The sequence below is a fragment of the Nicotiana tabacum genome, chromosome 16 (genome assembly GCF_000715075.1).
Source record: "Nicotiana tabacum cultivar K326 chromosome 16, ASM71507v2, whole genome shotgun sequence".
Taxonomy (NCBI): Eukaryota; Viridiplantae; Streptophyta; class Magnoliopsida; order Solanales; family Solanaceae; genus Nicotiana; species Nicotiana tabacum.
The window spans coordinates 121,169,354-121,182,572 of NC_134095.1; the positions used below are offsets into that span (position 1 = coordinate 121,169,354).

A 13,219-nucleotide genomic window follows, 5' to 3' on the forward strand; every position below is an offset into this window, starting at 1 on the left:
CCGTAAAGGCAGGGGTTTCCTCAAAATGATGGGTTTAAAGAATAATTCGGAATTGACATGTCTGAAGGAGTCCTACTTCGCTTTTGACTATTTGTATGAAAGGTACGGTCACAGCAAATCCTACCGTACCTACCCTGACGAGTTTTCCATCATATCATTGGGGCACATCCATCGAAGGGTCTTCGTATTCATGTTTTGTTTCCTAGGGCTGATCATGTTTCCGATGAAGAAAGCAAGAATCCACACCAGGCTAGCTATGGTAACTAAAACCCTAATGGAAGGGATCGGTGGGCAGCCATTCAACATCGTGCCCATGATCATTGCCGACATATATCGAGCCTTGGAGAAGTGTCAACGAGGAGCAAAACAGTTTGAAGGCTACAATTTATTACTTCAACTCTGGCTCATTTTAACATCTCCAAAAGGGTGAATACCGACAAGAGATTCAGCGAAGGGACTAGGATGATCATATCGCTTTCCATCATCCAAATTGAATGAATTATGTCCCCGATATGTTCTCTCAGCCTGAGGATGCCAAGGGATGGTTGGAGATATTTGATAATCTGACTGAAGAACAGGTTCAGTGGATGTTTGAATGGTTTCCAATCAAGGAGTCATCACCCGATCCAGAGATGCACCTTTCCTGATATTGATTGGTCTGAGGGGAACCTATCCTTACGTCCCTCTCCGAGTTATGAGATAAGCTCGTAGGAAGCAGGTTATACCCAAGGTCGACAAGATGAGTCATTTCCGGGCTGACTTCCAGAATGATGACAACCCTTACAAGTACCAAGATCAGAATATGTGGCACTGCCAGATCATAATGGGGAGAGATACCATCGAGCCAGATAGGTATCATGCTGGTTGCGCTCCTTTCTACTCAGGGTGGTTGGAAGACAATCATGATGGTCTGGGTCAACCAGGGTTTGCTCGAGGTCACAGGATCATAGATGAAAGGGCCGAGGCATAGGTCAAATACAACCAACTGCCCAAAAGAATCCGGGAATATGAAAGCGAACACCAGGAGATACAAGAGTCCAGCCAGAGGTTAATTGAGAAATATAAGGACATGGCTGTCAGTGCCAACAAGCGACTGGGATACTTGGAGCGAGGCATAGTAGAGTTGGAGAGAAAGGTTCTCAAGAGGGTCGAAGACTGCCAAAATGCCGAAGGAATTGAGGGTGGACATCTAGCCAAAGCCTACCTATTGTTGGGACTTCGCGAGTTGGGAAAGCTGTTTGACGGAGCCAAAGATGCCGAATCTGGGGAAGGTCCTTCAGGGACCAAGTAGATAGGAATTTATCTTTTCCGCTTTATAAAATGTAATAAGGCCAATGACCATTAGTGATTTTCATTTCCTATTTATTTAGTGTCAATTTGGGATTCGTCTATCTTTATCAATAAAATAGAGACATTTAGTATCCTAAGTTCTCCAAATCAATTTATCACTAGGCCTACCTCGGGCACAAAGAGGTCCCCAAATTAGGACACGATTTACATTCCCGCACTATGTGTTTAAATATTACAATACTTCTTATAATCCTCAGTAACTTGGTTACCTTTTTGTTTTTACTTTTTGTTTTATTATTCCCCTCCCCAGAGGTTAGTTCGTGCACTCTGGAAACATCATCCTATTCCACGAGATCCAGGGGGTCTCCACCCACTCCTCCTCTTAGTCCTATCAAAAACAAGAACAAAGGCAAGATGGAAGATTTCGGTTAGAGGCCACTCATGGTCATGGTACTCAGGTTCCTAAGGAAAATGCATCCCAACTTGAACAAAAACTGTTGAAATTCCAAGAAGAGCTTGATCAGGTTCGGAGCTTGGCAAATCTGTCATTTTCCCTCACCACTCCAGATATCAATTTCCCAAATGCTTAGAACTCCATACCTCCGCAGAATATCCCAAAGCCGCAGAACCATCCCGCTCCTCACCATCACTGCAACACCTGCATTCTCCCAAACAACACTCCACTACTCATCCCAGAACCCCAAAACTCCACAAATGACCACTTTCACACACCCCTATCTACGTGGAGACCATACCACACTCCATCCAACCTATCTCAAGCACACCCGAGTCTGATGATGAGGATTTGCTCATCGGGAACCTGGCTGAGGAACTTAAGAAATTGACCAATCGGATTCAAGGCGTTGAAGGAAGCAAGGGAATTGAGGGGCTGAAATATAAAGATCTTTGCATACATCCTGATGTCGAACTACCCAAGGGGTACAAACCTCCGAAGTTCGAAATGTTTGATGGTATAGGGGATCCAAGGGTCCATTTAAGAATGTACTATGACAAGCTGGTTGGAGTAGGGAAAGATGAGAGAATTCACATGAAACTTTTCATGAGGAGTTTGAAAGGAGATGCTTTGTCTTGGTACATCAGCCAAGATTCGAAGAAGTGGTCAAGTTGGGTAAGCATGGCGTCCGACTTTATGGACAGGTTCAGGTTTAACACAGAGAATGTGCCGGATGTGTTCTATATTCAGAATCTAAAGAAGAAGCCTACAGAAACATTTCACGAGTATGGTACTCGTTGGAGGTCCAAAGCTGCTAAGGTCAGACCTGCCTTAGAGGAGGAACAAATGAACAAATTCTTTGTCGGGGCCCAGGACACGCAATACTATGAACGACTAATGACGATTGAGAGCCACAAATTTTCTAATATTATCAAATTGGGTGAAAAGATTGAAGAGGGTATCAAAAGTGGTATGGTTACAAACTTCGAGGCCTTGCAAGCTACAAATAAAGCCTTGCAGTCAGGTGGTGTGTCCAAGAAAAGGGACGTAGGAGCCGTAATGGTTGCACAGAGAACCAAATATCCCATCAAATACCAAACTTATCCAACACCTCTATTCATATATCAACCAACCCCGAACTACCAAGTATCCTCACACCAAGCTCCACCACCAACTTATCAATCACCTCCACCTCCCACATATCAACCTACTTCACCCAGATACTCCCAACCCGCTCACATCTACCAAACCTACAATGCTCAGCCCTCCCACTATCAATCACCTCCTACGCGCCAAAACTTCCCTAGACCCCGACCAAATTTTGACCGCAGACCTCCAAAACAATACACAGCCATCGCTGAACCCATTGACCAGTTGTATGAAAGACTCAAGGTTGCAGGTTATGTCACTCTCATCCTTGCTTCAACTCCTGAAAACCCTTCTTAGTGGGTTAACCCAAACAAATCCGGTGTATACCATTCCGGCATGAAAGGGCACACCATCGATGAATGTCGTTCTTTGAAAGACAAGATCCAGTCTTTAATTGATAACAAGGTCATTGTGGCAAAGGAACCAGCTCCAAATATCCACAACAACCCTCTATCAGACCATAAGGGTGGAGGTATCCATATGATTGAAATAGAGGACGATTGGGACCCCGAGGGATCAATCGGGTTGATCGTAGAAGGTGATGAACCAAAGAAGCCAATAGTTACTCTTAATCCAATCGTAGTCCAGATTCAACCATCTGGGGACGCTGAGGTAAATATGTCTATGCCGCTTGAGTTTGAAGCAACGATATCAGCAAAGACGCCAGTGCCAATAGAGGTCGAATTCGTGTCTCCGGTGAATGCGCCCACACCGTTTGAAGCTGCAGTTCTACCACCCAAGGCACATACTCCATTCGGAGTAAAGGTAGCCATACTGATCCCAATGGAGATGTTGACCATGGCACAATTCCTTACAAAGGCTGTACCTTGGGACTATACATCTGAGGCAAGAAGGAAAGGCAAAGTTAGGTTCGAAGAGACTGTTACAACACAGGGTATGATAAGAATTGGTAGAGTCTATACCCCGGAACATCTAGTTGAGTCAAGCAAGCAGGCCTCCAATCGGTCACCCATCATTGAGACAGGTCCAGGCGATCATTGAAGAAAGATACCGACCAAGGAATACTCGGTCATTGACCAGTTGAATAAAACACCGACGCAAATCTCCATTCTTGCTTTGCTAAGTGAAGCATACGTATCAATCAAAATCACTAGCGGAGAAATGGCTAACATGGTAGGACAGGTGTTGGAGACCATAAGATCATTTTTTATGAGGATGAGCTGCCACCTGAGGGGTTGGGGCATAACAAAGTGCTGCACATCACCGTGCAATGTGAAGATTATTTCATCACCAGAATCCTAATCGACGGGGGTTCCAGTCTCAACATTTGTCCGCTGGTAACACTTAAGAAGCTGGGTAAAGGACTGCATGAGATAAATGACAGAGCCATCAATGTAAAAGCCTTCGACTGTTCCCAAAGGTCCAACATTGGGGAGATTAGTCTATGCTTGCAAATGGGGCCAACCTGGTTCGATGTTGATTTCCAGGTGATAGATGTGCCAGCATCCTATAATCTGCTGTTGGGACGACCATGGATTCATGCTGCTAGGGCCGTAGCATCAACACTGCATCAGGTCGTAAAGTTCGAATAGAATCACCAGGAAATGATTATTCACATGATAGTAGTAACCCTATATAAAGTCGCCAGACCATTTCGGCAATCGAAGGAAGAAAGAAGCTAGGTGGAGAGACTTACCATCACATTGAACGGGTAAATGTTGTTGACAAATATAAATGGTGGGATAACAAGATCAAGAGTATACTAAATCGGAATGGGTACGAACCTGCAAGAGGCTCGGCAAGAACCTCCAAGGAATCGCTAAGCCCATAAAGCTAAAGAAACATGGCACTACTTTCGGTCTGGGATATGAGTACACCTGGGAAGAATTCAACAACTGTTCACCACTATGGCGCGGTCCTTACTATCCACTAGAGTAGCCAATACTACATCTGGAGCAGACCTTCCAACCGACCGATATTATTTATGGGTCAGAAGAAGAAGAAACACTTGCGACGGTGAAGAACTTGTTCCTAGAAAACAATGATATGGATTGTTGTGTTGTTCTCGAGGAGGAGGGGGAGGAAGGTCCTTCCATACAGGCTGTAAGCAGAGAGGCCTGCCTCAATAACTGGACCATCAGGACAACCAGAGCCCGATGAGCCTTGGGGTAGCAAGGATAAAACAAGCATCATGCACTCTTTTTATTTACTAAATGATTTTCCTTTCGCATTTTAATTCCCACAATAAAATCTCCAATGTTCAAAACTATTATGTAATTTATCAAAGCATTTTGACTTTTTCTTATGTATCAGCACTCATTATTATTTTTTCTTTCTCTCATTACTTTACTTATACAACATTATTATTACTTATCTTGATGAACCAATGACTGTGACATGCAACGAGACAACACAACAAACGGACGCAGATTCGGAGGAAGATGAAATACCGGAAGAGATTGTTAAGGAAGTTGAGAATTTTGAGAACAAACCTAAGTCCAACTTGGACGAGACCAAAATTGTTAACTTGGGAGATGCAGAAAATGTCAAGGAAACACGAATCAGCGTCCACTTATCGCCGTCAGAAAAGAAGGAATACACAGAATTTCTAAAGGAATATGAGGACATATTTGCTTGGTCGTATGATGACATGACTAGTTTGAGTACGTCTATTGTGGCTCACAAACTGCCAACCGATCCGACATGTCCTCCGGTGAAGCAAAAGCTCAGAAAGTTCAAGCATGATATGAGTTTAAAAATCAAGGAAGAAGTCACTAAGCAAGTCAAAGCTAAGGTTCTCAGGGTAGTATAATACCTGACATGGCTAGCCAACATCATGCCAGTGCCAAAGAAGGATGGGAAGGTCAGAGTCTGTGTTGACTATCGGGATCTCAATCGAGCTAGTTCGAAAGATGACTTCCCTTACCGAACATACACATCCTGATTGACAATTGCGCCAAGCACGAGCTGCAGTCATTTGTAGATTGTTTCACGGGTTATCATCAGATCTGGATGGATAAAGAAGATGCTGGTAAAACCGTTTTTATTACGCCGTATGGAATGTATTGTTACAAGATGATGTCGTTCGGCCTGAAGAATGTAGGGGCCACCTACATGAGGGCCATGACTACCATTTTCCATGATATGACACACAAGGAGATAGAGGTACATGTAGATGATGTTATCATCACGTCTAAGAAGGCCACTAATCAAATGGAAGATTTGAGGAAGTTCTTCAATAGACTGCGAAGGTATAATCTGAAACTAAACCCCGCGAAGTGCACATTGGGGTTCCTGCTGGGAAATTGCTTGAGTTTATTGTGAGTCGCCGAGGAATAGAACTAGATCCATCAAAAGTCAAAGCTATCTAGGAATTTCCACCGCCGAAGAACAAGAAGGACGTGATGAGTTTCTTGGGAAGACTGAACTACATCAGCCGGTTTATAGCACAATCTACAGTTATCTGTGAGCCAATCTTTAAAATGTTGAAGAAGGACGCTGCTACCAAATGGACCGATGACTGCCAAAAAGCCTTCGACATAATCAATGAGTACCTATCAACACCACCAGTCTTGGTCCCGCCCAAGCCAGGTAGACCCTTATTACTCTACCTTGCAGTATTGGATGGACCTTTCAGTTGCGTTCTAGGGCAGCATGATGAAACGGGGAGGAATGAGCAAGCCATTAATTACCTTAGCAAGAAGTTTATCCCGTACGAGGCCGATATTCTCTATTAGAGCACACCTGTTGTGCTTTGACTTGGGTAGCCCAGAAGTTGAGACATTACTTCTGTGCCTATACCACATATCTCATATCAAGGATGAATCCTTTGAAGTACATCCTCCAAAAGCCCATGCTCGCTGGCAAGCTAGCTTGTTCCAAAAGCTAATCGGGCTAAATCTATTACAGCCAGTGGCCCCAAATTGGCCGAACCCTATGTGAATACCTCTCTGGAGCTGTGGACACAATAAGAGGACTGTTAGACCCTCAAAAGGGCAGTTGAAGACTTGATTGAAACTAAAAGAATCATTCTCTGGGACGAAGAGGCTCCTAATATGATGAACAATTCTTTGCCTACTCTCTCAAATGGGCCAGTGAAGATGAAGAATTTGATCAGGCACTGAAGGTCATTGCAGCCATTATCGAGACAGAAGAAAAGCCAAAAAGCGGCCGCCAAGCCTGAAAGATTCCCATCAGACGGGAGTCTCGGTAGCTAGTTTTGCTATTCTTTCTGCATCCGGATTATCTCAGGGTGTGATCCGGATGTTCTACTTTATTATCTTACTTTCTGATGTAAACCCTTCTATCTTTGAAATTCAAAAAGAAAAATCAAAAAAATCAAAAAAATCAAAACAAAAAATCAAAAATAAAAAATCAAATGAAATTAATATTTCATTGTCTAGGAATGTCTCTTTTCTTAATTTCACTTTTCTTACTCTCTTTTTAGTTCTCTTAAATGTAGATCTCAATAACATGACACGTTTGTGGACTTCATGCCAGATCCTAAAACGCTGTCAGACTTCGAAATAATGAGTCAAGAATCAGAATGCAATGAAGATGAGTTTAAGGAAATAAAGTAAAGACTCGGAATAGCTAAAGAAAAATTGGTTCCAGATTGGAAATGTCCATACATTGCAACAAGAGTACTATTAAAAGAGTGCGTGGTACTTGGGACACATCGAAGAAAATCTCCTAGAAACAACTGTCAATACAAATGCAGTCAAAAGGTACTATGTTGGATCCTCTAAATAGCATTAATATTCTCCGGTTGGGATGAAGAAAGTTTTCTTTCTCACTCTCCAAATATTCAACCCTTTGCAAACCCTTTGAGCCGGCTCCCATTCTTTGATTACCCTCTTTGAAACTTGGAAGTTATTATTGAGAAAAATGAAATGAATGAAAAATAAAATTAAATGAATGAAAAAAGAAGAAAAAGAAAGATGCAAAAAAATGGAAAGAAAAGACAAAGAAAATGAAATGAAAAAAAATTAAAAAAAAGAGAGGAAAAAGGAAAGGAAAAAGAAAGAGAAAATAAAACAAAATAGAAAAACAAAAGAAAATAAAAAAAACAAAGTTTCCTAAACTACGTTCGACTTGATTCCGAAAGGATACGTAGGCAGCCTCTCTCTGGGGTTCAGTCACACCAAAATAAAAACTCACATTCCCCAAAAAGTTGAAACTGTGGCAGAAGTTATAATGGTTTGGTGATAGTTTCGCCCGAAAGGTTCCAAAGTTGTAATTCAATCCAAATGCTTTTTACCCCAAAACCATGTTCAAGTCCTTCTGATCGATCGACAAAGAGTTTCAAATTGGAAGATACAATTGTTTGGATCTGATACAACCAAATGAGAGAAATAAAAGGAGAGAGTCTTATCGGTGAAAACCCTCATGGGCACTATAAGGCGATGGTAAATAGAGAAATTGAAAATGAGAGTCTTGTTAGTGAAAACTCGCAAAGAGAACTATAAGGCAACTGTGAGAAGATAAATGGGAGAGATTAGCTGGTGAAAACCCGTAAAAGGTACCACTGATCAGAAAGAGGATCCTCACAACCATCGGCATCAACAGAGTCCTGGCAAGGTTCTTCGATTTTAAGGCAAAGTTGTGATAAATTTCTGAGAGTCAGACGATTTACACAGATCAGGAATCCAATCCAAAAGGCATGTCATGTTAATTGGAGTCCACATGCACTCCAGATAAGTCCTTTCTTCTCCTCGAAAGGGATACCTCTCGTCTAAATTCATTGTCCATTCCATTGTTTGTTTTTCTTTGAATCCCTTTCAGTCTAACTCTATTCCGAAACTAAGACAGAGAAAGTATGGTAAGACTGATTTATAGGGCTTTTGTCTAACACGAGTTAATGTGCAAAATGGCACCCAGCCTCGTTAGGGGCATCAAGTCGACCTCGACTGACCATGGCAGCCGATGCTTCTAAATCAAAACTCTTGGAATGAGAAAATTAAATTGAAGTGTGTATAAAGGCAAATGAAGTTGAAAAGGTTAAGTCCCACGTTGCTAACCATCTCGGCAAACGTTTGAAAATCCAAGGTACCCCAAATGCTGTGAAATTGAAGTCGGAAGAAAGAAGCCAGAAATGAAAGGTCTACGAAGGCGAAACAAAGTTGGAAATGGTTAAGTCCCATGCGACTAGCCGTTGTACCAAAGTTTGAGGAGCCAAAAGTTCCACAATGCTCCTAAGTTAAAAAAAATAAAAAATTCAACAAGTCAGAAGGGAAAGGCCACAAAGGCAAAATAAAGTTGAAAAGGTTAGTCCCACATGGCTAACCGACACGGTAAAGTTTGGAAAGCCAAAGTTTCTCCGGGGACAGAAATGAAATCGGTCTTCAAGAAACAACCAGCTGCAGTCGAAAGTATCATCAAAGAAGCCGACCAAGATCAAGCGACTGAAATAATCAAGGCCACAAAACCAACCACCGTTTCAAACTAACAATTGTTTTTTGTTTGAAAACAGAAAACTGGTGCAATCAAAAAGTAACATTGCAAGAAGCATGTGCAACCAAAAAGAAATGGTGCAGGGGCTAAAAAACAGCTTTGTAGCAACAACTCAAAAAAGGGAAGTATCCTCCAAAATTCTTTACCGCATTTTACTCACTCTCTTAAATTAAAAAAAAAATGAAAGATAAAAAAAATGAGATGAAATGAAAAGAAAGAAAATAAGAAAAGTTTAAAATCATGGTAGTATAGGGTCTCCAATACCTAGCTGCATTTTTTCCAATATATGGTCTCCAATCCCTAGTTGATTTTATTCTAGACATAGGGTCTCCACTCCCTAGTCGCTTTTCCAACATAGGGTCTTCACTCCCTAGTTGATGCCAGCATAACATGATGCCAACATAGGGTCACCACTCCCTAATTGATGCCAACATAGGGTCTTCACTCCCTAGTTGATGCCAACATAGGTTCTCCATTCCCTAGTTGTTGCCACCATAACCTGATGCTAGCATAACCTGATGCCAACATAGGGTCACCACTCCCTAGTTGATGCCAACATAGGGTCTCCACTCCCTAGTTGATGCCAGCATAACCTGATGCCAACATAGGGTCACCACTCCCTAGTTGATGCCAACATAGGGTCTCCACTCCCTAGTTGATGCCAGCATAACCTGATGCCAACATAGGGTCACCACTCCCTAGTTGATGCCAACATAGGGTCTCCACTCCCTAGTTGATGCCAGCATAACCTGATGCCAACATAGGGTCACCACTCCCTAGTTGATGCCAACATAGGTTCTCTATTCCCTAGTTGATGCCAGCGTAACCTTATGCCAGCATAACCTGATGCCAATATAAGGTCACCACTCCCTAGTTGATGCCAACATAGGGTCTCCACTACCTAGTTGATGCCAGCATAACCTGATGCCAACATAGGGTCACCACTCTCTAGTTAATGCAACCATAGGGTCTCCACTCCCTAGTTGATGACAACATAGGGTCTCCACTCCTAGTTGATGCCAACATAACCTGATGACAACATAACCCGATGCCAACATAGGGTCACCACTCCCTAGTTGATGCAAATATAGGGTCTTCACTCTCTAGTTGATGCCTGCATAACCTGATGGCTTTCCAACATAGGGTCTCACTCCCTAGTTGATGCCAACATAACCTGACGACTTTCCAATATAGGGTCTCACTCCCTAGTTGATGCCATCATAACCTGATGACTTTCCAACATAGGGTCCCACTCCCTTGTTGATGCCAGCATAACCTGATGATTTTCCAAAATAGGGTCTCCACTCCCTAGTTGATGCCAGCATAACTTGATGATTTTCCAACAAAGGGTCTTCACTCCCTAGTTGATGCTAGCATAACCTGATGACTTTCCAACATAGGGTCCCACTCCCTAGTTGATGACAGCATAACCTGGCAGCATAACCTGATGACTTTTCCAACATAGGGTCCCACTCCCTAGTTGATGCCAGCATAAACTGATGCCAACATAGGGTCACCACTCCCTAGTTGATGCCAGCATAGAGTCTCCACTCCCTAGTTGATGCTAGCATAACCTGATGCCAACACAGGGTCACTACTCCCTAGTTGATGATTTTATAACATAGGGTCTCCAATCCTTAGTTGATTTCATTTTAGATATAGGGTCTTCACTCCTTAATCTCCTTTTCCTAAGGATACACAATCCTTATTTTTATTGTTGGTTACAATAACTCACGAAATTTTCCTAGTGAAAACTGGGGCAAAAGAATTCCGTTCGTTTGTTTATTTTCGTGTCTGAGCAGGTTATACCTCGAGACATAGGGTTCGAGACAACCAAAAGAAGAAGTCTCAATCCAGAATAAAAGAAAAAAAAGAAAAGAAAAAGAAGCGAACCCAAAGTGCAGAAACGGAGAAAAGATATGGACTGCTCAAGACATGATTGAAGTCACAAGCTTTGCATGTCCCGGTTTGATCCGAAAAGCTGAAGAAGAATGAACCAGCACTTGCAGCTAACAAACATCAAGATTCAGATCAGAGTCTGCATGAAGAACCAGCCAAGACTCAAGATCAAGCTCCAGAAGACTTATAGATATGAATTTGTAACTCATAACTGATGGGCTTGTTTAGTTCCTTTAAATTTTGATTTTGATGTAATAACAGGACCACGGACCGAGCCTCGACGGAACCTCACTCGACTCTCGAACTCGGCATTCCATCATTCTCCTTGAACTACACGCGTCCTGATTCCCTTATGATCGGGGATATGTAGCTTGTCCAAAATTAGGACTCGGTTGCACCCTTTCCTTTGTTTATTTTCCCTTTTGAATTAAGATTTGGTCAAAAATTAGTCACATGGCTCACTTTGTCTTTGCCTGAAAACTCTTCATGTTTCCAAGCAAAGAGGGGCAACTGTGAGCACCTAATTTTTTACCATACTTGAGATTTTTAACACTTTTTAGTATGTAAATAATTTTAAGTTAAATCTACGTATTTTAACCTTTGTTTCATTTTTTATAGGGTTTTACTAAAGAAAATTAAAAATCACAAAGAGTTATATTTTTTTAAAATAGTGACTTTTATTCTTGCAAGGGATAGGGAAGTTTTTCAAGATATATATATATATATATATATATATATATATAAACAATAAAATATAATGAAAATGAAGAAAAGAAAAAAGAAAATAAAAAAGAAAAATGGAAGAATGAGTTAACGAAGAGAAAGAGATGAATTTTTGTCCTGCACATGCTTTCTTCTTTTTCAAATTTTGTGGGTACAAAATGAATTTGGCATTTTGCATCTTTTACTCTCCATTCATTCACATGGGCATGTCACTTTCATAGGATTTTTTTGGTAAAAAAATTCTCTTTCTTATCATTTTTCACAAGTACAAAACACTCATATGCATAAAAGGAGGGGGGGGGGGGGGGTAAAAACAAACAAAAAAAATATTTGCACATGAGATTCTTTTGCACAGCTCACACACGTGTTGGGAGGGGAGCCTTTTCCTTCCTTTTTCATTTATATATAACACACACAACAACAGAAAAGGGAAGCAAAAAAAACCCTAGGAACGTAAGTAAAAAAGCGGCGCAGAAAAAGAAAAAGGGGTTAAAAGCAAAGAAAACGAGAGGAGCAGATCAGAGAAGAGGACATGAAAACAGAAGAAAAGAGATCTATTCCATAACCATTAAACCATAAGCTCTCACCACACCATTAAAGAACCATATAGCCAACAACCCCCCCCCCCCCCCAAAAAAAACAACCTCCAAACCCAGCTAAAAAACAACACCCCATGACCCCACCTCCTTAACAAAAGCAGTGGCTCAAATCTCAAAGGCCCTTCAGAATTCAGCCGAAATCAGCTTGTCTCCTTCACCGTTGAAACCAGCCAAAATCCGAGTTTGAGAGGTCCGTTTGAGATGAGATCGATTTTTTGTTAGTCGAGCTCCGATCGAGGTGCTTGTTCGTGGCCCGGTCGCTCTTTAAGTTTCAATTTGTCCAACAAACAAAGTTCAAATTCAGTCTAATAAAAAGGTCTTTCCTTCTCTGGTTCCTGTATTTTCTTTGTGTTTTATACGTAGGGATATAATATTGCTCTTAAATCTTATACTAAATTTTTGGTCTATGCCTATCACTGTTTATCTCTGAACTAGCATGTTAAAATGGGTATCTTAAATTGTTTACTTGTTTGTCTTTTGTGTTTTCGTGGTTTCCCGTGAGAAATTAGTCCATAATATGATAAATGCACTTAATGTTTCATGTTTTTTGTTATTAGTTAAAATATTGGAGTAGTGAGAGGGTTTAATGGACTAGTAGAAATATTGGCTTGGTTGAATTGGTTATCTTAATTGGGTTGGGGATTCTGTACATGTATAAGAAATATATGGGTCATAAGGTTTGCGGTGAAAA

At 41.4% G+C, this 13,219-nt stretch overlaps 1 protein-coding gene across 5 annotated transcripts in view; it reads left to right on the forward strand.

The window, feature by feature from the left end:
- The first annotated feature begins 12,348 nt into the window (after positions 1 to 12,348).
- Positions 12,349 to 13,219, forward strand: part of LOC107811691 (protein PHYLLO, chloroplastic) — a 42,958-nt gene continuing 42,087 nt past the window's right edge. For 2 of the 5 annotated variants that reach the window (XM_075233311.1, XM_075233310.1), the window contains exon 1: positions 12,349 to 12,844. The gene's annotated coding sequence lies outside the window, so the exon portion shown is untranslated. The remainder of the gene's footprint in view (positions 12,845 to 13,219) is intronic. The other 3 variants (XM_075233309.1, XM_016636670.2, XM_075233312.1) reach the window with 3 other exon arrangements.